Source organism: Chiloscyllium plagiosum, unplaced genomic scaffold, assembly GCF_037043375.1.
Source record: "Chiloscyllium plagiosum isolate Xiang-an unplaced genomic scaffold, Cpla_swu_hap1 HiC_scaffold_29, whole genome shotgun sequence".
NCBI classification, from domain to species: Eukaryota; Metazoa; Chordata; class Chondrichthyes; order Orectolobiformes; family Hemiscylliidae; genus Chiloscyllium; species Chiloscyllium plagiosum.
In genome coordinates, this window is record NW_028270167.1 from 36,211,189 (window position 1) to 36,237,455 (window position 26,267).

Sequence of the window (26,267 nt, forward strand, 5' to 3'; positions counted from 1 at the left end):
AGTACACAGAATAATCCTCTATCAAAAAAGAATTGCATGATTATGTTCGGTGTCAGGTTTCATTTATGCATTTTCCATAGAAGGCTTTTTCAGCAACTGATGATTATCTCCATGGACTACATAAATTGGCTTACTCCCACCATTTTATATGCAGTTGAAGGTTGGAAACTCCCCAGACCACATGGTTTGCTCCTGAGGATCTTAAAATTCTTAATATTTTGCAGCAATAGTGAATGCATTGGTCATAATCTTCCAAAATTGTCTAGTTATTGGAATGGTTGCAGTGGATGAGAGAAACTGCAAATGTAACACCTCTGGTCAAGGAAGGAGGGAGTCAGAAAGTATGAAATTGTAAACCATATGGATTAAGATCTGACATTAGGGAAATATTTGAATTCATCATTGAGGAGGAAGCCACAGGATATTTAGTAGATCATAATATCATTAGGCTTCATAAAGATGATTTTGTGAAAGGGAAATTGTGTTTGACAAATTTATTAGAGTTCTTTGAGGATGTAACAAGCACTTTAGATAAAGGGAAATCAGTATGTTGTCTACCTGAGGGTAGAATATATCAGCTGCGTGATCTTGGCAGAACAGGAAATGGGCCCACTTTCTCTCTCTCGCTGATATTTATTTCCCACTCAATTGCAAATAAAACTCAAAGGGCTAGTGGTGACTATGGGAAACACATGCAGTTCAACAATGGTTTTTTTTCATTGGCAATACTTGTTGACAGTGTAGCTATAATGGGCTAGAAATCAGCCTCTGGGACAAACTGGCTGGCTGTGCATTTGGGTCAAAACTTTTCTGCCCAACTCCATTGTCATTAATATAAGACTTGATTAAAATTCACTAGTAAATAATTTGCATTGCATTGTTTTCACTTTATTGATGTGATGATATGGAGGAGCTGGTGTTAGGCTGGGATGGACAAAGTTAAAAATCATCGAGGAGAAAGTGAGGTCTGCAGATGCTGGAGATCAGAGCTGAAAATGTGTTGCTGGAAAAGCGCAGCAGGTCAGGCAGCATCCAGGGAACAGGAGAATCGACGTTTCGGGCATAAGCCCTTCTTCAGGAATGAGGAAAGTGTGTCCAGCAGGCCAAGATAAAAGGTAGGGAGGAGGGACTTGGGGGAGGGGCGTTGGAAATGCGATAGGTGGAAAGAGGTCAAGGTGAGGGTGATAGGTCAGACTGGGGTGGGGGCGGAGAGGTCAGGAAGAAGATTGCAGGTTAGGAGATGACTTGGGGTGTGCAGTGAGAGAGGGAATCACTGAAATCTTTGTAGAGGGAGGAAGAGAGCTTCTTCAAGGAAGGCATCCTTGTAAGAGGATTCGCAGTAGGTTAAAATCTTCGAGGAGAAAGTGAGGTCTGCAGATGCTGGAGATCAGAGCTGAAAATGTGTTGCTGGAAAAGCGCAGCAGGTCAGGCATCAAAAATCACACAACATCAGGTTATAAACCAACAGGTTTATTTGGAAGCACTAGCTTTTGGAGCGCTATTGCATGACGTGGTAATATTTTGCTATAAATTCTGTGTCTTATGGTCCTGCTCCACAGCTAGTGCTTTCAAATTAACTTGCTGGACTATAACCTGGTGTTGTGTGATTATTAACTTTATTGAGCTGCAAATTATTATTTGTTGAGACTTGCTCAGTCAGAGAACTAAGTGGCACGGCATACAAAAAGGAATGCAAAGTGCCTAAATGGGTTTGAATAGGTATGCGGAATGGGCAAAACTTTATATATGGAGTATAAAATAGGAGTGCTGTCTCCTTTGGCAGGAAGAAAGGAAAGCAGAATATTATTTAAATGTAACAGTCTGCAGCCTTTCTCCAATGCAGAAGAATCTGGACAATCTCTTTAGATGAATCGTGAATGTTTAACATGAAAGTACCACAACTGATTCAGCAGGGAAATGGAATATTTATAATAATGGAGCAGCAAATTAGCTAAGTCTTGCTTTAGCTGTGCAGGGTAGCTGGTACTTGGCAGTACTGTTGTGGTCTCCTTACTTAAGGAAGTATGCACTGCCTATGGGAAGAGTTCAAAGGAAGTTCAGTTGACTCATTCCTGGAATGAAGAAATTGACTTAAAAGGAAAGGCTGGGCCGATTAAGCCGATATCCATTTACGAAGATATGACTGTTCCTGATTGTGTTTATAGGATAGGTGCTGGAACTTGTTTTCATGGGAATTGAGTAGACAGTTTAAAGATAACAGGTGTCTCATTTAAGACTCTGAGGAGAATTTCTTCTGAGGGTCATTGACATTTGGAATTCTCTTCCAAAGAGCACAAGATGGGTATATAATTGAATACATTCAGAGCTGATTGACATGGGAGTTGAGTGTTATGGGGGACAGGCAGGAAAGTAGAGAGAAGGTTACAATGATCAGTCAGGATCTTATTGGTAGTGGTCCAAGCTTGATAAGGTACTCCTGCTCTTCCTGTTTCATATGATGTAATGAAGTATACGCAGTATCTAATAATACATAGTTCAAGGAGTCTGCGATTAAAACATTTACCACAGAACTGAAACACCTTGTGCCCAGTATAATTTGATCAGATTCATTGCCATCCTCATCTTGTTCCAGTCTCTCTGCTTTGGACAATTCACTGACTGATGGTATGTTGAGTCAGACCTGAAACATTTATTGCTCCTTGACCATTTCTGGACTTTGCTTGCTGGTTTACCAATGTTCCAATTCTGTCTTCTGCTGTAACCGCCAGTTCTGCTAAGGATACCTTCATCTTCAATCTGTCTGCCGTTAATCCTTCCATTTTATTGGCTCATACATCTAGTGGCTGGCTCATTTTGATATCATTGTCTATTCTTTGTGTCACCATGGAATGTCCCATACATTCCATCAAGCTCAAAAAAAAATTACTGTTTTCCAAATAAACTTTTCAAAGTGACATGCATCTAATCCATTTGAACCTCCTTTTCTGAGAATTGAACATGATTTAGAGCCAGTAACCTGTCCATATGTGATACTTTGCATCCAGTAATTTATAATTAATTAGTCTGTTCGGACAATGTCTGGAGCAAGTATGACTCTAAGTGGGACATGAACTCAGATTTCCTGGATTGGAGGTTGGGACACTACTACAGTACACTTTACTGACCATCTAGTAATCCCCAAGTATTGGAAATATGTTCAATTCTTGATTTCCCTTTTTATAGGAAGCCACACCCCAGGCTTTTGGGAAATAGCCCTAGTCCACTTATCCATAAATTTTTTCTGCAGCAGATACTGAGGACATTAGAGGATAATCATACCCCTCAAATGATATTCGACTGTTTTCCCCAATGACTATGACAATTGTAGTTTCTTTTCTTGTTTTAGATTGCAGTGTTTAGGTTTTAAGGCAAACATTTGCCATCTAATAGTCCTGATAGTCAGTTGAAGAGGAAATGTGGAGCCAGTCAATAGCCCCTTCTATTAGCATTGATTTGCTGAGTTACACAAGACAAGCATGTCCTTCCTATCTCAACACCAGTCTGTGTGTATTTGTAGGAGCACATGTGAATCCCTGGTTCATTCTCATGACCTGCACATAATTAAAGACATTTGAACTGCAAAAGCCTGGGTTCAAATCCCCATCTGCCCTGGCGGTGTGCCATAACATGTGCTAATGATGCTTGCTATAATCCCAGAGGACCATGGGGCTGCTCTGTCATTAGAGATGACTGGTGCTTGGTTAAGCTGACAGTCACCATATTTAAGGTGAGGCCAGAGACTGAGAAGGTGGAACTTTCATAGCGCCCCCAGCTGGTGTGGGAATTGGACCCATGCTGTTGATTTCAATCTGTATTGCAAACCAGCCATCCAGCCAACTGAGCTAACTGACCCATCTCCATCTCATGTATAACCTCATTGATTGAAAGAAAATGTAGCACTGCCTGTAGCAGTGCAAGGTTCCCGATCCTCCATGTTGTTGTGTCATACACAAAGTGTACAGTGTTCAGGTACAGCATTGAAATGGGGTCTGGTGGTAGAAAAGCTGGGTGGCAGGGTTGAAGATGTGGCAATGGAAGGGCAAAGTGGGGTGGAGCTGTGGTGCTATTGGAGAGGTGGGGTAGGAATGGGCCAGTTGGGGAGGAATTTAAGGGGCTTCTCCTCCCCTACCCCAGGACTGGTCCAGCTTTCACTCCCATCGCGCACCTTCCTGCAGTTCTTCCCTGGGCCCTGAGGGTGAGCCTCCATCTCCTGTTCCATGCCCCAGCCTGATCCAGTCCCCGCTCTTCCCCATCCAGAGAAATGAATAGTGACATGCTTGTGATAGAAGAATGAGGAAGGGAGCTATAAAATAAAAGGCCCAATTCTAAAAGGAGTGCAAGCACAGAGAAAGGAATTTTGTGACATTCGTACACAAACCATGGAAAGAGAAGGACAGGTTGAGAAAGTGGTTAAAAATGCTGATGGGATCCTGAGTTATAATGACCCTTTCTACAATATTGTTTCAGCCTTTGACTGGGGCATGATGCTCCATTGTGGCACTGGAATTCAGGAAGGACAGGAAGGCTTTAAAAAGGATACAGAAGAGATTTATCAGATAAGGGATAAAAGACTTTAATTATGTGGGTAAATTGGGAAAACTGAGTTTGTTCTTTCTAGGGACGAGAACATTAAGTGGAAATTCTATGGAGATATTCAAGTCACGAGAGGCTTGGTTGGTGAGGATGGGGGAAATTGCTCCCATTACTAGAAGGCTTGTGAACTGAATGACACTGGGCCCTACAGCAGGATGAGGAAAGCGTTTTTAACAGAGTGAGGGGTTCGTTTCTGGAATGCTGTGCCTGACACTGTGGCAGAGACAGGTTCAATCAAAGCACTTGCTTAAGTATCTGAAGAGAAGGAACCCCAGTGTACTAGCCTGCTTCCTCCCCATCACTGTTCCCTAACAGTATTCATTGTCCCAAACATCTTCCATTCGTTGCGTAAGAACTTTAGGAGCCTAAACAAACCTTATGATGATATCACAGAGCTGCTCCTTACTGGGGATATATAGCACATTGGGAGTGGAATTAAGGGCAAAAACTGAAAGGGCGAAGCATGTGGACTAGACCAACTAGTCTTAGATGGTAGAGTTTATAGAATGGTCTATCAATAACTGACGGTAAGGTTAGGGCCTGGGTATAACTCTGAATACCATGTGATGTAGTATTCAGGCTTAATCTATCATAAATAGAGACACAAAGAAAACCATTCTTGACATGTCTTCTCCTTGAACACGGTAGTAGGTAAACGTAGGAAGGATGTTTCCAATGACCAGGGAGTCCACAACCAGGAGTGACAGTCTAAGGATATGAGGCAGGCCATTTAAAGCAGAGATGAGGAGAAACATTTTTCAACCAGAGAGTGGTAAGCCTGTGGAATTCACTATCACAGAAGGTAGTTGAGGCCAAAATATTGAATGTTTTCATGAAGGGGTTAGGTAGTGTCCTTAGGGTGAAAGGGATTAAAGGGTATGGGGAGAAAGAGGAAACGGGGATGATCATTCATGATCATATTGAATGGCAGACCCGACTTGGAAGAGTTTAAAGGCATACTCTTGCCCCTAATTCTTCTGTTTCTATGAACCCAAACTACTGGATGTGGGCATAAAACCACACATGAAAAGACAACCACTCTCATCACTCCAAGTGTGCTGGGTCTCCTTCATTCTTCCTTCAGCTTTCCTTTTTGGTCTCTATGCCAACTGCGTTTCAATTTTCTCTTTATGCACGATTTGTTGGAGTAACATTGCGTTCTGCCAAGTTTCCACACCCGTGTGCCCATTAGAAAAAAATCTTTGAATATATTTTGTACTTGATTAAGTGTTGCCGTCACATTGTGCCAACTTCATACCACTTCAGGGTGTTGTAAGGTTTTATTTTATCAGACTGATTCTAGGTCTTCCCTCAAGCTGTTTATTTTTCTTCCCCAATTATTTTGATGGATCACATCTGCAGTTCAAATGTTAATACTCCATGGTATTGAATAGCTCAAATGGAACAGAGGAGCCTTAACAGCTTTACTGTTTGCTCTGATTGGGACAGAGAGATTGCTAAGTATAAATTATCTCAACAGAAAGTAATTGTTTGTGTTAACCTTTTGTCCCTTTATGATCAGTTGAATCCCACCAACTTGACTTGTTGCCAGATCACGTGATCCCTTTGTTTTCTAGAAACAGGTCTAATTGAACCCATCTATATCAAGGAATAAAGGCCTGCATTTATATTGCAGCCTTTGGAAGGCCCAAAGCGCTTTACAGCCAAGTACAACAACAACAATAATAATGTTGACTTGCACTGATATAATACCTTCATGAAGGAAGCCAAGTCACCTCACAGCAATGGTTTTCCAACAGAATTTTACAGCAGGACAGATGAGCAGAAGGTTGACCAAAGGGAGGTGTTTTCAGGAGCATCTGTTAAAGGATGAGTGTGATATTTGCGTGTTCTCAGTGATCAATTACAGAGCTTGAGGCCTAGCCGCTGGACGTATAGTTGCCTATTGCAGAGTGGAAAATCACGAGGAATAGCAAAAAACAGAATTGGGAAAATGCAGCAATTTTGGAGCGTTGTCAGGAGTTAGAGAGGAAGAAGATTAGAAGGGTTTGAAAAGAAGACACATTGCAAATTGGAGATGTTGCTGGAATGCAAATGCAGATTGGTGATTTTTAAAAACAGAAAATGCATGGCTGCAAACAACAGGTCTGGTAAATGTGATGGAGGAAGGGCTCTATGTTATGTCAAACTGAAAATTATTAAGAAGAGGTCCTCAGACGTTGAAGCCGAAGCCTTTGCTGAGGACTAATCATTCAGGATTGGAGAAGAGAAGGTTAGAGTTGGTGGTGAAATTAGAGTGATGGTTGGGAGAGAAGGAAATGCGATCAGAGGGAAACAAAAAGGGAAGAAATATCCAGAGGGTCGTTGGTTTAATTGGGGATTGTAATCTTTCACAACTGATAGGAAGAATCGAAGATTTGTCAAAGCGTGAGATGAGGCAGTAGGTGAAATAGAAATGTACATGTTGAGTTTGTGCACCTTGCAAGAGATCTTGAGTGTACATTGTCATAATGTGAGTTCACAACCTTGATGAGTGAGTTTTATACAACATGGCTATTGTTATAAAGCGGAGTTGATCCTCCGCTGATAACTAAAACTGAAACACCCAAAGAGGAGTGTCTTGCCCTATTATCCATAAAAAGAGTGTGAAAAATGGTGTGACCTGCTTCTCATCAACTTTTAATGGATAAATAAAATAAATTACTGACATCACTTTAAAATCAAGAAGTAACAATTTGTTGATCTTACTTTGACAGTGAACAACTTAACAAAACTATTAACAAACTGAATAATTTTTTTCTAACTACCAACTACTCCTGAATAAAACAAGATTCTAATGGTAAGCTGTTCCATGAAATAGAAGTCCCACTCATAAAAAAACAGTTTTGAAATTGCAGCCAGGTTATGTGCCTTCTGGAATGTTCCATGTCTTCTCATTGTTTCTTCTGTCAGGAATGCCTTCTCTCCTGTTGGAACCATCATTATTTAGATGGTGCTTTCTCAGAGACATTGATGAGGCAGTGAGAGCCAGCGATTCTCTCTCGAGAGCTGAGGGCCGTTAGCTCTAGTAAATTGCAGCTTGCTCTGGGGTCTGTGCCCCTTTTATACCCTTGATGACATATATCAATATCTTTTACAGTGAGATTGGTCCTATGTTGTCAAAACCATCAGTTATAAATTTAATAGGATTTTGTATCTAAGAGCCTGGTTCAAATTGATTGGCTGAATTTAGATTAGATTACTTACAGTGTGGAAACAGGCCCTTCGGCCCAACAAGTCCACACTGCCCCGCTGAAGCGCAACTCACCCATACCCCTACATTTACCCCTTTTACCTAACACTACAGGCAATTTAGCATGGCCAATTCACCTTACCTGCACATCTTTGGACTGTGAGATGAAACCGGAGCACCCGGAGAAAACCTACGCAGACACGGGGAGAACGTGCAAACTCCACACAGTGAGTCACCTGAGGCGGGAATTGAACCCGGGTCTCTGGCGCTGTGAGGCAGCAGTGCTAACCACTGTGCCACCGTGCCGCCCACTTTAAAAACCTGTTGTCATGTTAAAAGCTGTTGCTTGGGCTGCTAACTGTTTGGCCTTTTGATACAAATATTTCACTTTGGGTGCTCTATGTACCTGCGTTTTAAAGCTCTAAGCAAAGAAAAAGCGCCACACAATGCTTCCCCCTCTCCCTAGCATTTTACAATTTTACAGACACCAAATTCTAACTTCCTGCCTCCCAATCTACAATTGTTCTTTACTCAACTTCGCAACACTTACCCCCTTAAGAAAATGAAGAATCATCATTATGAAAAGAGATTCATTTTTTTCTTTTGAAACTTTAATTCTATTATGTTACTAGATCCATAAATCATTAACCTAGAGTTACACATTCTATTCTAAATCTATTTATATACAACATTGAACACTAATGTTTCTATCTTATATAAACATTTTCTTTTAAATTAGCGATAAAGCATCCAAAGTAAGTCTGATGACCCGCAACGTGTATAATCTATAAATTAAAGGCTTGTCTCCAATGAAATAATCTGGTGTTCTTGACCTTAAACCTTTCTAGAAATGTCAAAGGATTGTGATTAGTATACACAATCATCTCTGCATTGTTTGTAATGTAAGCATTAACATTTTGAAAGGCTGTTACAAAACTCAATAACTCTTTTTCAACGGTTGAATATTTTTCTAGATACTGAGTTTTTTTGAGAAATAGCTGATTGGCCTCCCTATTACACTATCATCCTCCTGTAACAGCGCGGCTCCAATGCCTACATTATTTGCATTGCCGGTGACTGTGAAGAGGTTCAAAAAAATTTGGCGTGGCTAAAACTGGTGCGGTGGTTAACATTTCTTTAAAATTTTCAAATGCCTTGGCATTTTTTTGTTCATTGAGATTTTGTGTTCTTTTTTAATAAATCCGTCAACGGTGCCACTACGCTATTAAAGTTTGTTCCAAATTCCCTGTAGAATCCACTCAATCCTAAAAATTATAGCACTTCCTTCTTCAAGGATGGTCTTTGGAATTCCTCGCTGGCCTTTGTCTTCACGTTTAGATTAGATTACTTACAGTGTGGAAACAGGCCCTTCAGCCCAACAAGTCCACACCGACCCGCCGAAGAGCGACCCACCCAGACCCATTCCCCTACATTTACTCCTTCACCTAACACTACGGGCAATTTACCACGACCAATTCACCTAACCTGCACGTTTTTGGACTGTGGGAGGAAACCGGAGCACCCGGAGGAAACCCACGCAGACACTGGGAGACTCTGCAAACTCCACACAGATAGTTGCCCCAGGCAGGAATTGAACCCGGATCTCTGGCGCTGTTAGGCAGCAGTGCTAACCACTGAGCCACTGTGCCGCCCACTGTGCCACTTTCCTCAGTACAATCCGTCCTTATCCAATGTTGTGCCCTAAGAATGTCAGTTCTGCCTTTACAAATTCTGTTTTTGCCAAGTTTATGAGGAACTTTGTTTTTCATTGCTGAAGAGCTCTGCTAAATGCTCCTTGTGCTCCTTCCATGAAAGACTAAAGATTACTAAGTCATCTATACAGGCAGCACAATTAGTCAACCTTGCAATAGTTCTGTTCATAAACCTTTGAAAAGTGGCTAGTGTGTTTTTCACTCCAAAAGGCATTACTTTAGATTGGTATAGTCCATTTGGAATTACAAAAGCAAAAGCTTTTTATGCTGTCTCCAAGAAAGGTATTTGCCAGTAGCCGTGAAATAAATCCAACTTTGTGATATAAGTGGCTCTTTTCCACCCTCTTGGGTTTCATTTTACATATGTGGTAAACTGTTCCCAGTGTGATCTACTTTTTGTTTTTCATTGAAGCATCTCCTTCTTTCCCAATTTCTATCCTTCAGAATGAAATTGCTGTCAGAAGCTAGTCTTTGATTTATGCACTAATGTGTATCCATCCTCCATCTCTGCACCTCCTCTTGCTGTTTTAACTTTCTGTTCCTCAACATGAGTTCTTACTACTTCTGGAAGTGAGGTTTTAAACTCCTTCAGCAGAATAATATCTCTAAGAACCTCATATGTCTTTTCTAAGTTTAATGCCCTCATCCATTTGTTGAAGTTGCTCTGTTTAGTTCTTTCAAACTCTGCATAAGTCTGACCTGGGTCCTTCCTTACATTTCTAAACTGTTGTCAATATGCTTCTGGTATCAATTCATAGGCACTTGAAATAGCATTTTTCACTACTTCATGTTCTCTTGACACCACCTTTGACAGTACTGCAAACACTTTCAAAGGTTTATGAACGAACTATTGCAAGGTTGACTAATTGTGCTGCCTATATAGATGACTTGGTAATCTTTAGTCTTTCATGGAAGGATCAACGAAACCCACGTGGTCCCTGGCCACTATATTTGTTTAGCCACTTACTCAAATGAGATGAAAAAGGCTTCTACATCCTTCTCATCAAATGCTTGGACAGTTTTAAATAGATCCCCACCAGGGTTTGTTCATCCTCACTAAACCTAACGTCTCCCTTCAGCCCCCTCCTTTCGAGCACCTTTTCTGTCTAATTGCTAAGTTCTGAAGTTCAAACTCTCTCTTTTTTTCCTCTCTCGTGATAGGGCCTTCCACTTTCTTTTTCTTCTAACTACAGCCTTTTAAACATTCTTTCCCTTTCTTTATCTTCTAATTTCAATTGTCTCATTTGCTACTTAATTTTTTCTAACTCCACTGCACCTGACTGTTTCTCTGATATACCTAAATGCTTGAGGAGAAAGTGAGGTCTGCAGATGCTGGAGATCAGAGTTGGAAATGTGTTGCTGGAAAAGCGCAGCAGGTCAGGCAGCATCCAGGGAACAGGAGAATCGACGTTTCGGGCATAAACTTATGCTGCCTGACCTGCTGTGCTTTTCCAGCAACACATTTCCATACCTAAATGCTTGGCCAACTCTGTTATAATTTCAGCTTTCTTCTTATCCCTAGTTAAACCTAATTTTGGCATGTTTGCTAATTCTGTACCTTTTTTCTGTTTTTCTAACTTTCTTGTCAAATTTGGGAAGCATCTTTGACCCCTAGAATCTTTCTGGCAATGTCAAGAGTTATTTCCCCACTTGTGATTCAGTCAACAACAAGCAACTGAAATTAAACAGATTTCCCACTTAAGTTTTATTTAAAGATTGAGGACACTAGACCCCAAGACTGTTTAAATCTCCTGGGACTTTTTGTACTCTAAATCTGTCCAACTCCCAAACTTGAACTCCCAGTCCGTTATAAAGCAGAGGTTGACCCCCCTCTGAGAACTAAAACTGAATCATCCAAAGAGGAGCACCTCACCCAATAATCTGTAAAAGGAGGGCAAAAAGTGGTATGACCTGCTTCTCAGCAACTTCTAATGGTTAAATAAAATAAATCCCTGACACACACTTTAAAAATCAACATGTAACAATTTATGTATTTGGTTAAGTAACAACTTGACTAAACTATTAACAAACTGAATAAATCCCTTTTAGCTACTAACTAATCCCAAATAAATCATGATTCTAATGGTATGTTGTTCCAATAAATAGAAGTCCCACTTAGATTAAAAAAAGTTAGTCTCTTGAAAATACAGCCAGATTCCAGAATGTTCTGTGCCTTCTCCATCAGTTTGTTTGTCAAGAATGCCTTCTCTGTCAGTTCTTCTGTCAGGAATGCCTTCTCTGTTGTTAGTACTATTATTATTTAGATGGCGCTTTCTCTAAGAAATAGAGGGGGATGTGAGAGCCAACAATTGTCTCTCGAGGCCTGAGGGCCCTTAGTTCTGGTGGATGGCAGCTTGCTCTAGAATCTATGTCCAACTGGACTCTTCTTTTGTACCTGTGATGACATATCAATATTTCTTAAAGTAGGATTGGTCCTATGATACCAAAAACTTACCAAATTTCAATCTAATGGTTTTGACAACAAAATGCCTGTTTCAAATTTGATTGGCTAAATTCCAAAACCTGTTTTCTTGGTAGAAACTGCTGCTTGTTCTGCTAACTGTATGGCCTTTAGATCCAAATATTTCAGTTCGGCTCTTCATGTACTTGCATTTTCGAGGGACCACGCAATGCTTCTCCCTCCTAGCATTTTACAATTTTAGAAACATCAAATCTAAACTTTTTGTCTCCCAATCTATAATTACTCTACCTAACTTTGCACCACTATATACAGAGGATGGTAAGATAAGACATCTTTTATGGAGCCCTATAAACTGAGGCTTCATTTCCCTATGACCTAATGTCACTATGACACACCTCCTTTTTGAAAATGCTCAGCAACTGAATTCAGTGCAAAAGGATTATTCCTTTTACGTGCATGTGTGGGCACCTAGTAGGATGCTAGGTCATTTGTCATTTATTTCAAGAGGGTAGGAATATAAAAGCAGCAATGTGCTACTGAGACTTTATAAAGCTCTGGTTAGGTCCCATTTAGAATACTGTGTCCAGTTTTGGGCCCCACACCTCAGGAAGGACATACTGGCACTAGAGCATGTCCAGCGGAGATTCACACGAATGATCCCTGGAATGGTAGACCTAACATACGATGAATGACTGTGGATCCTGGGATTGTATTTGTTAGAGTTTAGAAAGTTGAGGGGAGATCTAATAGAAACTTACAAGTTAATGCATGGCTTAGAAAGGGTGGATGCTGAGAATTTGTTTCCGTCAGGCGGGGATACTAGGACCCATGGGCACAGCCTTAGAATTAGAGAGGGTCAATTTAAAACAGAAATGAGGAGACATTTCTTCAGCCAGAGGGTGGTGGGTCTGTGGAATTCATTGCCACAGAGCGCACTGGAGGCCAGTACATTAAGTGTCTTCAAGGCAGAGATTGATAAATTCTTAATCTTGCAAGGAATTAAGGGCTACGGGGAGAGTGAGGGTAAGTGGCTTTGAAATGGGCGTCAGCCACGATTGAATGGCAGATTGGACTCAATGGGCCAAATGGCCTTACTTCCACTCGTATGTCTTATGGTCTTATAGGATTCTAGAAAGTGAAGTTGGGTTATCAACAATTCACTTGGAATTGGGGAAGGGGCCTTCTAAGACAAAAGAGGTGGGACTTCAAACTAAACATGCCCAAACGAAGTAGGTTTATGATTTGATTTGATTTATTATTGTCACGCAGCTAGATACAGTGAAAAGTTTTGTTTTGTGTGCAATACAAGTAGATGTGCAAAGTGCATTAGGGTAATAGAACAGAGCAAATGATAGAATGTTACGGCTGCAGAGCAGGTGCACAGAGAGTGAGGTCAACATTAAATTTGAAATTTGAGAGATCCATTCAGAAGTCTAATAACATTTAGATGTTTCAGTAAGAACAGAGAAGATGGTAAAAGCAGGGGAGGTGTGGCATTGTTAGTCAAGGACAGTATTACGGTTGCAGATAGGATGTTTGGGGACTCATCTACTGAAGTAGTATGGGCTGAGGTTAGAAACTGGAAAGGAGAGGTCACCTTGTTGGGAGTTTTCTGTAGGCCTCCGAATAGTTCCAGAGATGTAGAGGAAAGGATAGCAAAGATAATTCTAGATTGAAGCGAGAGTAACAGGGTAGTTGTTGTGGGGGCTTTAACTTTCCAAATATTGACTGGAAATACTATAGTTCGAGAACTTTACATGGGTCAGTTTTTGTCCAATGGGTGCAGGCCAACAAAGGGTGAGGCCACATTAGATTTGGTACTGGGTAATGAACTTGGCCAGGTGTTAGATTTGGAGGTAGGTGAGCATTTTGGTGATAGTTACCACAATTCGTCTATGTGTACTTTCGTGATGTAAAGGGATGAGTATTTACTGCAGGTCAAGAGTTATTGCTGGGAGAAATGCAATTATGATGCAATTAGGCAATCAGGATGCGTGGGATAGGGAGGGAAAATGCAGGGGGTGGGCACAATTGGAGTTTAATCAAAGAACATCTACTGCGTGTCCGTGATAAGTATGTACCTGTCAGGCAGGGAGGAAGTGGTCGAGCAAGGGAGCCATGGTTTACTAAAGAAGTTGAATGTCTTATCAAGAGGAAGAAAAAGGCTTATGTTAGGATGAGACGTGAAGGCTCAGTTAGGGTGTTTGAGAGTTACAAGTTAGCCAAGAAAGACCTAAATAGAGAGCTAAGAAGAGCCAGATGGGAACATGAGAAGTCATTGGCAGGTAGGATCAAGGAAAACCCTAAGGCTTCCTGTAGGTATATCAGGAATAAAAGAATGACGAGAGAAAGATTAGGGCCAATCAAGGATAGTAGTGGGAAGTTGTGCGTGGAGTTCAAGGAGATAGGGGAAGCGTTAAATGAATATTTTTCGTCAGTATTCACACTGAAAAAAGACAATGTTATTGAGGAGGATACTGAGATACAGGCTATTAGACTAGACAGGATTGAGGTTCACAAGGAGCAAGTGTTAGCAATTCTGGAAAGTGTGAAAGTAGATAAGTCCCCTGGGCCGGATGAGATTTATCCTTGGAATCTCTGGGAAGTCAGGGAGGAGATTGCGGAGCTTTTGGCTTTGATCTTTATATCGTCATAGTCGACAGGAATAGTGCCAAAAGATGGGAGGATTGCAAATGTTGTCCCCTTGTTCTAGAAGGGGAGTAGAGACAACCCTGGTAATTATAGACCAGTGAGCCTTATTTCAGTTGTGGGTAAAGTGTTGGAAAAGGATTATAAAAGATAGGATTTATAATCATCTAGAAAGGAATAAGTTGATTAGGGATAGTCAACATGGTTTTGTGAAGGGTAGGTCGTGCCTCACAAACCTTACTGAGTTCTTTGAGAAGGTGACCAAACAGGTGGATGAGGGTAAAGTGGTTGATATCATGTATATCGATTTCAGTAAGGCTGCAGTTGTACCCGAAACGTCGATTCTCCTGCTCCTTGGATGCTGCCTGGCCTGCTGTGTTTTTCCAGCACTACATTTTTCAACTGCAGTTATACAAAACCCCAGTGTGGCCGCACTTCAGATTATTATGTGTAGTTCTGGTCACCGTATTATAGGAGGGATGTGGAAGCTTTGGAAAGGGTGCAGAGGAGATTTATTAGGATGTTAACTGGTATGGAAGGAAAGTCTTACAAGGAAAGGTTGAGGGACTTGAGGCTGTTTTTGTTAGAGAGAAGAATTGAAAAGTGTGGTGCTGGAAAAGCGCAGCAGGCCAGGCAGCATCCGAGGAGCAGGAGAAGCGATGTTTCAGGCATAAGCCCTTCTTCAGGAATAAGGCTGGTGTGCCAAGCGGGCTGAGATAAAAGGTGGGGGGAGGAAATTTGGGGGAGGGGCGCTGGGAATACGATAGGTGGAAGGAGGTGAGGGTGAGGGTGATAGGCCGGAGACGGGGTGGGGGCGGAAAGATCGGGAAGAAGATTGCAGGTCAAGAGGGCGGTGCTGATTCCGCAGGTTGGGACTGAGATAAGGTGGGGGGAGGGGAAATGAGGAATCTGGAGAAATCTACATTCATCCCGTGTGGTTGGAGGGTTCCTAGGCGGAAGATGAGGCGCTCTTCCTCCAGGCATCGTGTGGCTAGGGTCTGGCGATGGAGGAGGCCAAGGACCTGCATGTACTTGGTGGAGTGGGAGGGGGAGTTAAAATGTTCAGCCACGGGGTGGTTGGGTTGGTTGGTATGGGTGTCCCAGAGGTGTTCCCTGAAACGTTCTCCAATGTAGAGGAGACCACATCAGGTGCAGCGGATACAGTAAATGATGTGTGTGGAGGTGCAGGTGAATTTGTGACGGATATGGAAGGATCCATTGGGGCCTTGGAGAGAAGTGAGTGGGGAGATGTGGGCACACGTTTTGCACTTCTTGCGGTTGCAGGGGAAGGTGCCGGGAGTGGAGGTTGGGTTGGTGGAGGGTGTGGACCTGACGAGGGAGTCGAGGAGAGAGTGGTCTCTCCGGAACGCTGATAGGGGAGGGGAGGGAAATATATCCCTGGTGGTGGGGTCTGTTTGGATGTGGCAGAAATGATGGAGGTAACAGTTGAACAGTTCATCCACTTTACCAACACCTTCCACCCCGACCTCAAATTTACCTGGACCGTCTCAGACTCCTTCCTCCCCTTCCTAGACCTCTCCATTTCTATCTCGGGTGACCGAATCAACACAGACATTTACTACAAACAGACTGACCCCCACAGCTACCTAGATTACACCTCCTCCCACCCTGCCCCCTGTAAAAGCGCCCTCCCATATTCCCAATTCCTTCGCCTCCGCCGCATCTGCTCTCAGGAGGACCAATTCCAATACCGAACAACCCAGATGGCCTCCTTCTTCAAAGACCGCAATTTCCCCTCCGACGTGGTCGACGGTGCTCAACACCACATCTCCTCCACTTCCCGCACCTCCGCGCTTGAACCCCACCCCTCCAATCGCCACCAGGACAGAACCCCACTGGTCCTCACCTACCACCCCACCAACCTCCGGATATATCGTATCATCCTCCATCATTTCTGCCACCTCCAAACAGACCCCACCACCAGGGATATACTTCCCTCCCCACCCCTATTAGTGTTCCGGAGAGACCACTCCCTCCGCAGCTCCCTCGTCAGGTTCACACCCCCCACCAACCCAACTTCCACTCCCGGCACCTTCCCCTGCAACCGCAAGAAGTGCAAAACTTGCACCCACACCTCCCCCCTTACTTCCCTTTTGGGCCCCAATGGATCCTTCCATATCCATCACAAATTCACCTGCACCTCCACACACATCATTTACTGTATCCACTGCACCCGATGTGGTCTCCTCTACGTTGGGGAGACAGGCCGCCTACTTGCGGAACATTTCAGGGAACACCTCTGGGACACCCGCACCAACCAACCCAACCGCCCCATGGCTCAACACTTTAACTCCCCCTCCCACTCTGCCAAGGACATGCAGGTCCTTGGCCTCCTCCATCGCCAGACCCTAGCCACACGATGCCTGGAGGAAGAGCGCCTCATCTTCCGCCTAGGAACCCCCCAACCACATGGGATGAATGTAGATTTCTCCAGATTCCTCATTTCCCCTCCCCCCACCTTATCTCAGTCCCAACCTGCGGAATCAGCACCGCCCTCTTGACCTGCAATCTTCTTCCTGATCTTTCCACACCCACCCCATCTCCGGCCTATCACCCTCACCCTCACCTCCTTCCACCCCTCCCAGCGCCCCTCCCCTAAATTCCCCCCACCCCCCACCTTTTATCTCAGCCCGCTTGGCACACCAACCTCTTTTCTGAAGAAGGGCTTATGCCCGAAACGTCGATTCTTCTGCTCCTTGGATGCTGCCTGGCCTGCTGCACTTTTCCAGCACACACTTTTCAACTCTGGTCTCCAGCATCTGTAGTCCTCACTTTTTCCTTTTGTTAGAGAGAAGGAGGTCAAGAGGTGGCTTAATTGAGACATATAAGATAATCAGACGGTTCGATAGGGTCGACAGTGAAAGCCTTTTTCCTTGGATGGTGATGGCTAGCATGAGGGGACATAGCTTTAAATTGAGGGGTGATAGATATAGGACAGATGTCAGAGGTAGTTTTTTTACTCAGTGGTAGCACTGCCTGTGACAGTAGTAGAAACGCCAACTTTAAGGGCATTTAAATGGTCATTGGATAAACATATGGATGAAAATGGAATAGTGTAGGATAGATGGGCTTTAGATTAGTTCGACAGGTCAGCGCAACATCGAGGGCCGAAGGACTCTACTGCGCTGGTGTGTTCTCTGTTCTAACATTGATTTGATTTATTATTGTCATACATACCTAGGTATATTGAATGTTTTGTTTTGTGGGCAGTGTAGGCAGATTAAAACACATAATGATCGTAGTTTTATTGGACAGAGCAAGAAATACAAGGTTATGACTGCAAAGAAGGTGCACAAAAAGCAAGATCACATTAGATTTGAAATTTTAAGAGGTCCATTCAGAAGTCTAAAAAACGGCGGGGAAGAAACAGTTCTTGAATTTGTTGGTACGTGTGTTTAAGCTTTTATGTCTTTTACTTGCTGGAAGAGGTTGGAAGAGATTGTAACTGGGGTGGGGGTGAGGGGGTGTCTTTTATGATGTTGACTGCTTTTCTGAGGCAGTGGGAAGTGTAGATGGTCTCAACAGATAGAAGGCTAGTTTGTGTGATGGACTGAGCTGTGTTCACAAATCTCTGTAGTTTGTTACTGTACTGGGCAGAGTAGTTGCTGTATCAAGCCGTGATGCATCTGGATTGAATGCTTTCTATAACACATTTATAAAGTTGGTAAGAGTCTTTATGGAATGCCGAATTTTCGTTGCCTCCTGAGAAAGTAGAGACGTTTTTGTGCTTGCTCGACTATAGCATCAATGTGGCTAGACCCGGACAGATTGTTGATGATCATCGTGCCTCGGAGCTTGACGCTGGCAACCATTTCCACCTCAGCTCCATTGACGGAGAAAAGGGCATGCCCTCCACTCTGCTTCCTGAGGTCAATGACCATCTCCTTTGTTTTGCTGATGTTGAAGGAGAGATTGCTATCTTTAAGCCACACCACTAAGCATTCTATCTCTCTCCTGTATTCTGTGTATGTGAGAAACATGAGAATGACGAGAACGAGGTAGGTCCGGTCAAGGACAGTAGTGGGAGACTGTGTATTGAGTCGGAAGAGATAGGAGAGGTCTTGAATGAGTACTTTTCTTCAGTATTTACAAATGAGAGGGACCGTATTGTTGAAGAGGAGAGTATGAAATGGACTGGTAAGCTAGAGGAGATACTTGTTAGGAAGGAAGATGTGTTGGGCATTTTGAAAAACTTGAGGATAGAAAAGTCCCCCGGGCCTGACGGGATATATCCTAGGATTATGTGGGAAGCAAAAGAGGAAATTGCAGAGCCGTTAGCAATGATCTTTTCATCTTCACTGTCAACGGGGGTGGTACCAGGGGACTGGAGAGTGGCGAATGTTGTGCCCCTGTTCAAAAAAGGGAATGGGGATAATTCCGGGAATTACAGGCCAGTTAGTCTTACTTCAGTTGTAGGCAAAGTAATGGAAAGGGTACTGAGGGATAGGATTCATGAGTATCTGGAAAGACACTGCTTGATTAGGGACAGCCAGCACATATTTGTGAGGGGTAGGTCTTGCCTTACAAGTCTTATTGAATTCTTTGAGGAGGTGACCAAGCATGTGGATGAGGGTAGAGCAGTGGATGTAGTGTACATGGATTTTAGTAAGGCATTTGATAAGGTTCCCCATGGTAGGCTTATGCAGAAAGTCAGGAGGCATGGGATAGTGGGAAATTTGGCCAGTTGGATAGAGAACTGGCTAACTGGTCGAAGTCAGAGAGTGGTGGTAGATGGTAAATATTCAGCCTGGAACCCAGTTACAAGTGAAATTCCGCAGGGATCAGTTCTGGGTCCTCTGCTGTTTATAATTTTTATTAATGACTTGGATGAGGGAGTCGAAGGGTGGGTCAGTAAATTTGCAGACGATATGAAGATTGGTAGAGTTGTGGATAGTGAGGAGGGCTATTGTCGGCTGCAAAGGGACTTAGGTATGATGCAGAGCTGGGCTGAGGAGTGGCAGATGGAGTTCAACCCTGCCAAATGTCAGGTTGTCTATTTTGGAAGGACAAATAAGAATGCGGAATACAGGGTTAACGGTAGGGTTCTTAGTAAGGTGGAGGAGCAGAGGGATCTTGGGGTCTATGTTCATAGGTCTTTGAAAGTTGCCACTCAGGTGGATAGAGCTTGTAAGAAGGCCTGTGGTGTATTAGCGTTCATTAGCAGGGGGGTTGAATTTGAGAGTCGTGAGGTGATGTTGCAGCTGTACAGGACCTTGGTAAGGCCACATTTGGAGTACTGTGTGCAGTTCTGGTCACCTCACTTTAGGAAAGATGTGGAAGCTTTGGAGAGGGTGCAGAGAAGATTTACCAGGATGTTGCCTGGAATGGAGAATAGGTCGTACGAGGATAGGTTGAGAGTGCTAGGCCTTTTCTCATTGGAACTGCGAAGGATGAGGGGTGACTTGATAGAGGTTTATAAGATGATCAGGGGAATAGATAGAGTAGACAGGCAGAGACTTTTTCCCCGGGTACAACAGGGTGTTACAAGGGGACATAAATTTAAGGTGAAGGGTGGAAGGTATATGGGGGGATGTCAGGGGTAGGTTCTTTACCCAGAGAGTGGTGGGGGCATGGAATGCGCTGCCTGTGGGAGTGGCAGAGTCAGAATCATTGGTGACCTTTAAGCGGCAATTGGACAGGTACATGGATGGGTGCTTAAACTAGGACAAATGTTCGGCACAACATCGTGTGCCGAAGGGCCTATTCTGTGCTGTATTGTTCTATGTTCTATGTTCTGTCTCATCATTGTTTGAAATTGGCCTACAATGGTGGTGTGGTCAGCGAAGTTGGAGATGGTGTTCGGATGAAATATAGCCACATAGTCCTGAATGTACAGGGGGTTTAGTAAGGGGCTGGGCACACAGCCTTGTGAGATGCCAGTGTGGAGGATTATTGTGGAGGAGGTGCGGTTGCCTGTTCCCACTGATTGTGGTCTGTGGGTCAGGAAATCAAGGATCTCGATGCAGAGGGCAGAGCAGAGACCTAGGTTTCTGAGTTTGGAGATTAGTTTGGTTGAAATTATGGTGTTGAAAGCGGAGCTGTACTCAGTGGGTCTGAGCCTGATGTAGGCTTTTTGCAAATATTCCAGGGATGAGTGTCGTGCCAGGGAGATGGCCATGCTGTTGGGGTTATTTACAGTATGGCCAAAATGTTCAGGGTCTTGTTGTGCAGTGGTAGTGTATCTACCTCTCGGCCAGGAGGCCTGGGTTCAAGTTCCACCTGCTCCAAGCGGTGTGAGGTAACATCTCTGAAACAGGTTGATTAGGAGAAAAATAAATCACCAAAGTGTGACTGGGAAAGTTTTACAATAAGTGAGACTGACATTTACACAATAAGTGTGTGAAATTAAGAAATGTTAATGTATTACAGCAGCGTGTCTCAAAACCAACAACTTTCAGGTGATGTCTGTTCTAGATTCCAGAGGAAAATAAACAGAGCTGTCAGATATTTAGCAATACACTTTGCGACTGTGGCAAAGTATCCCTGACTTCGATGTGTCAATAAAAGACAACATTCTATTTGCCTTCATAATCACTCCTTGCATTGACTCACTAGCACATCAGACATAGCTAACTTTTGGATAACTGAATTTGATGTACTGTAAGTGTAATCTTTGCGTATAATAACACAGGGAACTAAATGATAAAGACCATGGCAAGCGGAGTTAGAAGCCACAGATTAATGCCTTCAACAAAGAATTCATTGCCAATCCATATTTATCCATAGTAATAATAGACACAGTTTTTGTCTGTCTGCACTCTTTAAAGTTGATTTTTGAATAGAGACTGGTGACATACAGTAATAGAGTTATACAGCACAAAAATAGACCTTTCAGTCCAAGCTGAACATATTCCCAAACTAAACTAGTCCAACCTGCCTGCACTGGGCCTATATCCCTCCAAATATTTTTGATGTACTTATCAAAATGCTTTTTTCAAATGTTGTAATTGGACCTGCATGCATCACTTCCTCTGGAAGTTTACTCCACACATGAACATTCTGTGTAAAGAAAATTGACATGGAGACATGTGAGACAGGACCTCCCAGCTTGGCCTAGGCATTCCTTGGATACTGTCTGACTGGCTGTGTTTTTGACTATGATTTCATTACAGAATGGTTAATGGTTCAATATCATTTCAAGTCCGATACGACTCTTCATCACGACCTCAGATGCTCTGAAGAAAAATTATCCTGGACTCACTCTTGACACTGTTTCCCCTTCCACAGAAACTACCAAACCTGCTGAGTTTATCCAGCACTTTGCATTTGTTGTTGCAGGATAAGCTTTCAGTTAACTTAAAAGTCAAAGAGAATATGTGAATATGGACCAAAGTTAGGCTCATTAATAGCTTATTCATTTATTATAAAGTGTGAATACAGAGTGGTTGAAGCACCATTTATGGAAGTGGCATTATAAACGGTTTCCCTGAGAAATCGCTTTCAAGTACTGAGTTCCAGAGACATGTTATTGGCTTAAGGTGGCAGAGTGCAGAAGAATCCAGTGATTTCTGTTTCCGCAGTTACAAAAACCATACCAAGTCCAAGAGAGAGATGAGAAAGTGGAAATCTGTTTTTTGAGCGGTGAGGAGAAGGAGCTATGTTGGAGGAAATGTGACAGAGGGTTTATTTTAAAGTTATGTATCAGTTCCTGATGAGCCAGACATTTCATTGCTGCTTTTGGTATCTGGCTTCTCTCATATCTTCTACTGTAATTACTATCCCATCAAAGCTGTGCCTTTACTACTAAGGCCCTAAACTCTTACTCTCTAACTAAAGCCTTTCTAAATTTCCTTCCTCCTTTTAGATACTCCTTGAAATCTGCTTCTTTGTTTCTCTGGCCTTATCAAATTCCCTGTCAATTGTTGCTGGGTCATGCTTCTGTGAAATGCTTTGAGAAGGGTCTCTACATTGTGTTAAGACAGGAGTTTCTTTTTTAAGGTAAGAGTAGTTGTTACATTATCTTAATGTTTGATTTGAAAAATTCAGAGATTGGAGCATCGGAGAGAATCTGCGATCCTCACTTTCTCCGCACCAGTGAAATGCCCATTCTCTGGATTTTTCAGTGGGTTGGGGATTAAGTACGTAAGTTCTCTCTTGTATATGATTCCAACAGGGATCCGTACCCATGTTACACTAGGTCCACCCATTCTACTCAAGTCACAACCAACATAGGAAGGGAAAGGGAGTTATAGTCAAGCTTTTGGAGGGACCAGGTGTATCCCTCATCAAGATTCTCCTAATTGATGCCATTGTACTACTTTCTATCCTGCAAAAAAACCTCCTTGTTATCTGTGAACAGTGCCTCTCCTTATCTCAGTCCGAACCCTCAGACTCAGCACCACCTTCTTGACCTGCAATCTTCTTCCCGACCTCTCCGCCCCCACCCCCTCTCTAGCCTATCAGCCTCACCTTGACCTCCTTCCACCTATCACATTCCCAACGCCCCTCCCCCAAGTCCCTCCTCCCTACCTTTTATCTTAGCCTGCTTGGCACACCTTCAAGAAGGGCTTATGCCTGAAACGTCGATTCTCCTGCTCCTTGGATGCTGCCTGACCTGCTGCGCTTTTCCAGCAACACATTTTTCAACAGTGCCTCTCCTGCAGATAATCTATGGTGGTGCTCCCCTGATATTAATTAGTAGATAGGCCCAAATTAAACCAGGATCGGTGGCAGCAAACGACCTCAGGCAACCCTTAGCCAGTACCACGTAGTGGTAGAAATGACCATCACACCTGGGAATCAGGAGGGGTCATCTGGGAAAATGCTACATTGCCTTTTTTGGGATGCAATTACAAAAAAAAAGTTTATATTTCTCTAGTCCCTCTGTGACCTCAGTTTAGTTAATGTAATGCAGCAAAAGAAGTATCCTTCCTGTTTATTTCTTTACTTGATCTATTAATTAAATGACTAAATATGTACTAAATTATTAATATTAGTAGGTGGTATCATGGAAGGTTATCAGAAGTTGCAGCAGGATCTCGACCAACTGGGGAAGTGGGCTCAGAAATGGCAAATGGAGCTTCATATAGATAAATTTTCAGAAAGTCAAGTCAAGGTAGGAGTTTCATGATGAATAGTCGGGCCTTTAGGAATGTAGTGGAACAGAGGGACCTTGGATTTCGGGTTCATGGTTATCTGAAAATGGAGTCACAGGTAGATAGGTCAGGAAAGAAGGCTTTTGGCACATTGGCCTTCATCAGTCAGGGCACTGAGTATAGAAATTCAAAAGTTATGTTGCAGTTATACAGGATGTTGGTGAGCCTGCACTTGGAGTATTGTTTCAGTTTTGGTCACCTTGCTATAGGAAGGATGTTATTAAACTGGAAAGAATGCAGAAAAATATTACAAATATGTTGTCAGGACTCAATGGTCTGAGTTTTCGGGGGAGGTTGGACAAGCTAGGACTTCTTTTCTTTAGAGCATAGGCGACTGAGGATTGTTTTTCAAAGTGTATAATCTCATCAGGGAGGCACGAATAGAGTGAATACACTCAGTCATTTTCCCAGGGTTGGGGAATCGAAGACTGAAGAGCATCAGTTTAAGGTTAGAAGAGAAAGAATAAAAGGGAACCTGAGAGGAACTTTTTTCACAGAGGGTGGTACGCATTTGGAATGAGCTGTCAGCAGATGTGGTTGAGGTGGGTACATGAATAATATTTAAAAGGCATTTGGACTAATACATGGATAGGAAAGGTTAAGAAGGATATGGGCCAGTGCGGGAAAATGGAGTTAGCATGGACCAGCTCGGGTCAAAGAGCTGGTCTCCGTGCTGTCAGACTCCATGACTCAATAACCCTAATATATACTAAATTATTTATGTAAATATGTATTCTCTTCCAATTCTTTTCTGCAGCTGCTGAAGTGTTTTCTCTTTGCAGATAAATTAATGTTATGCATAACACATGGTTTGATCTGTGTTTCCCTCTAAGTTTTTAACGGCTTGTTTGTTAAATGGTTTTTATCTCGGTCCCACACTACGCCCATCCTTCCTTATCTCTCTCGACAGCAGGCTTGACATTTTTTTTTAAACCACAAGGAAGAAACTTTTAACCTGTGACTGACCTGGTAGGCGTTATTAGCTTTTTGTTCAATTTAAAGAAAAGTTTCCTCTTTGCTTAGATCTCATCTGATCCAGCTATTCTAACTATTACACAAGTTTAAAACCTAGAAACTATGTGTAGGAGTAGGCTATTCAGCCCTTCAAACCGGTCTGCTATTCAATGTGATCATGCCTGATCATCCAACTCAGTCTCTCGTTGCTGTTTTTTCCCTTGTCCTTTGATCCCTTTAGCCCTAAGAACGATATCTAACTCCTTCTTAAAAACATTCAATATTTTGACTTAAACTACTTTTGGTCACAAATACTTCCACAAGCTCACCACTTTCTGGGTGAAGAAATTTCTCCTCATCTCAATCCTAAATGGCCTATCGTGTATCCTTAGACTGTGACCTCTGGTTCTGGATACCCTACTCATAGGCAACATCCTTCCAGCATTTTGTTTGTCTAATCCTGTTGGAATATTATAGGTTTCCATGAGAATTTCCCTAATTTCTTCTAAACTCCATGAATACATAGAATTAGAGTCATAGAACTATACAGCATGGAAACAGACTCTTCAGTCCAACCTGTCCCTGCTGACCAGATATCCTAAATTAATCTTGTCCCATTTGCCAGCATTTGGCCCATATCTCTCTCAACCCGTCCAGGTACCTTTTAAATGCTGAAATTGTACCAGCTCCCGCCTCTTCCTCTGGCAGCTCATTCTGTACTTGCACCACCCTCTAAGTAAAAATAGTTGCCCCCCAGGTCCCTTTTAAACCTTTCCCTTCTCACCTTAAACCTATGCTGTCTAGGTTTGGCCTCCCCACCCTGGGGAAAAGACTATTCACCCTATGCATGCCCCTCGTGATTTTATGAGTTTCTGTATGGTCACCCCTGAATACAATCCTAATTGATTCAGTCGCTCTTCAGCTGTCAGTCCTGCCATCTCAGGAATCAGTCTCATAAACCTCTGCACTCCCTCCATAGCAAGAATATCCTTCCACAGATAAAAAGACCAGAACTGCTCACTCTACTGCAGGTATCTCACCAAGACCCGGTACAATTACAGCAAGACACCCCTGCTCCTGGACTTAAATCCTCTCGCTATGAAGGCTGACATTCCATTTACTTTCTTTACTACCTGTGGCACCTGTATGCTTACTTTCAGCAACTGCTGTACAAGGGCATCCAGGTGTCACTGCATCTCCCCCTTATCCCATCTGTTACCATTCAGATAATAATCCAAGTTCTGTTTTTGCTACCAAAGTGGATAACCTCACATTTCTCCACAATGTACTGCATTTGCCCACTCACTCTGCCTATCCAAATCAGACTGACACATCTCATCGTCCTCCACCTCACACCTCACCCTTCCACCCAGCTTTGAGTTGCCAGCAAATTTGGAGCCATTACATTTAGTCCCCTCATCCACATCATCAATGTTTATCATGAGCAGCTAGGGTCCAAGCACTGACCCCTGCCATACGTCACTTGGCAATAGACCAATTGGATAGCAAGGTGGTTTCAAGACGGAAATAAGGGGTAATGAATTTCCATTCTGAGTTGTACACGTTAGCGCATGACCTTTCACGATAATTAAAGCGGTGACCACTGATGTTCATGATTTATGTTAACA

The 26,267-nt window shown here is 42.9% G+C and overlaps 1 protein-coding gene across 4 annotated transcripts in view; it reads left to right on the forward strand.

Annotated features, from left to right (window-relative positions):
- st3gal4 (ST3 beta-galactoside alpha-2,3-sialyltransferase 4) overlaps positions 1-26,267 on the forward strand; it is a 135,555-nt gene that overhangs the window by 30,387 nt on the left and 78,901 nt on the right. Inside the window, exon 3 of one of the 4 annotated variants that reach the window (XM_087976489.1) lies at positions 22,395-22,528. The exons of the other annotated variants lie outside the window; for them this stretch is intronic. The gene's annotated coding sequence lies outside the window, so the exon portion shown is untranslated. The remainder of the gene's footprint in view (positions 1-22,394; positions 22,529-26,267) is intronic. 4 annotated transcript variants of the gene reach the window in all.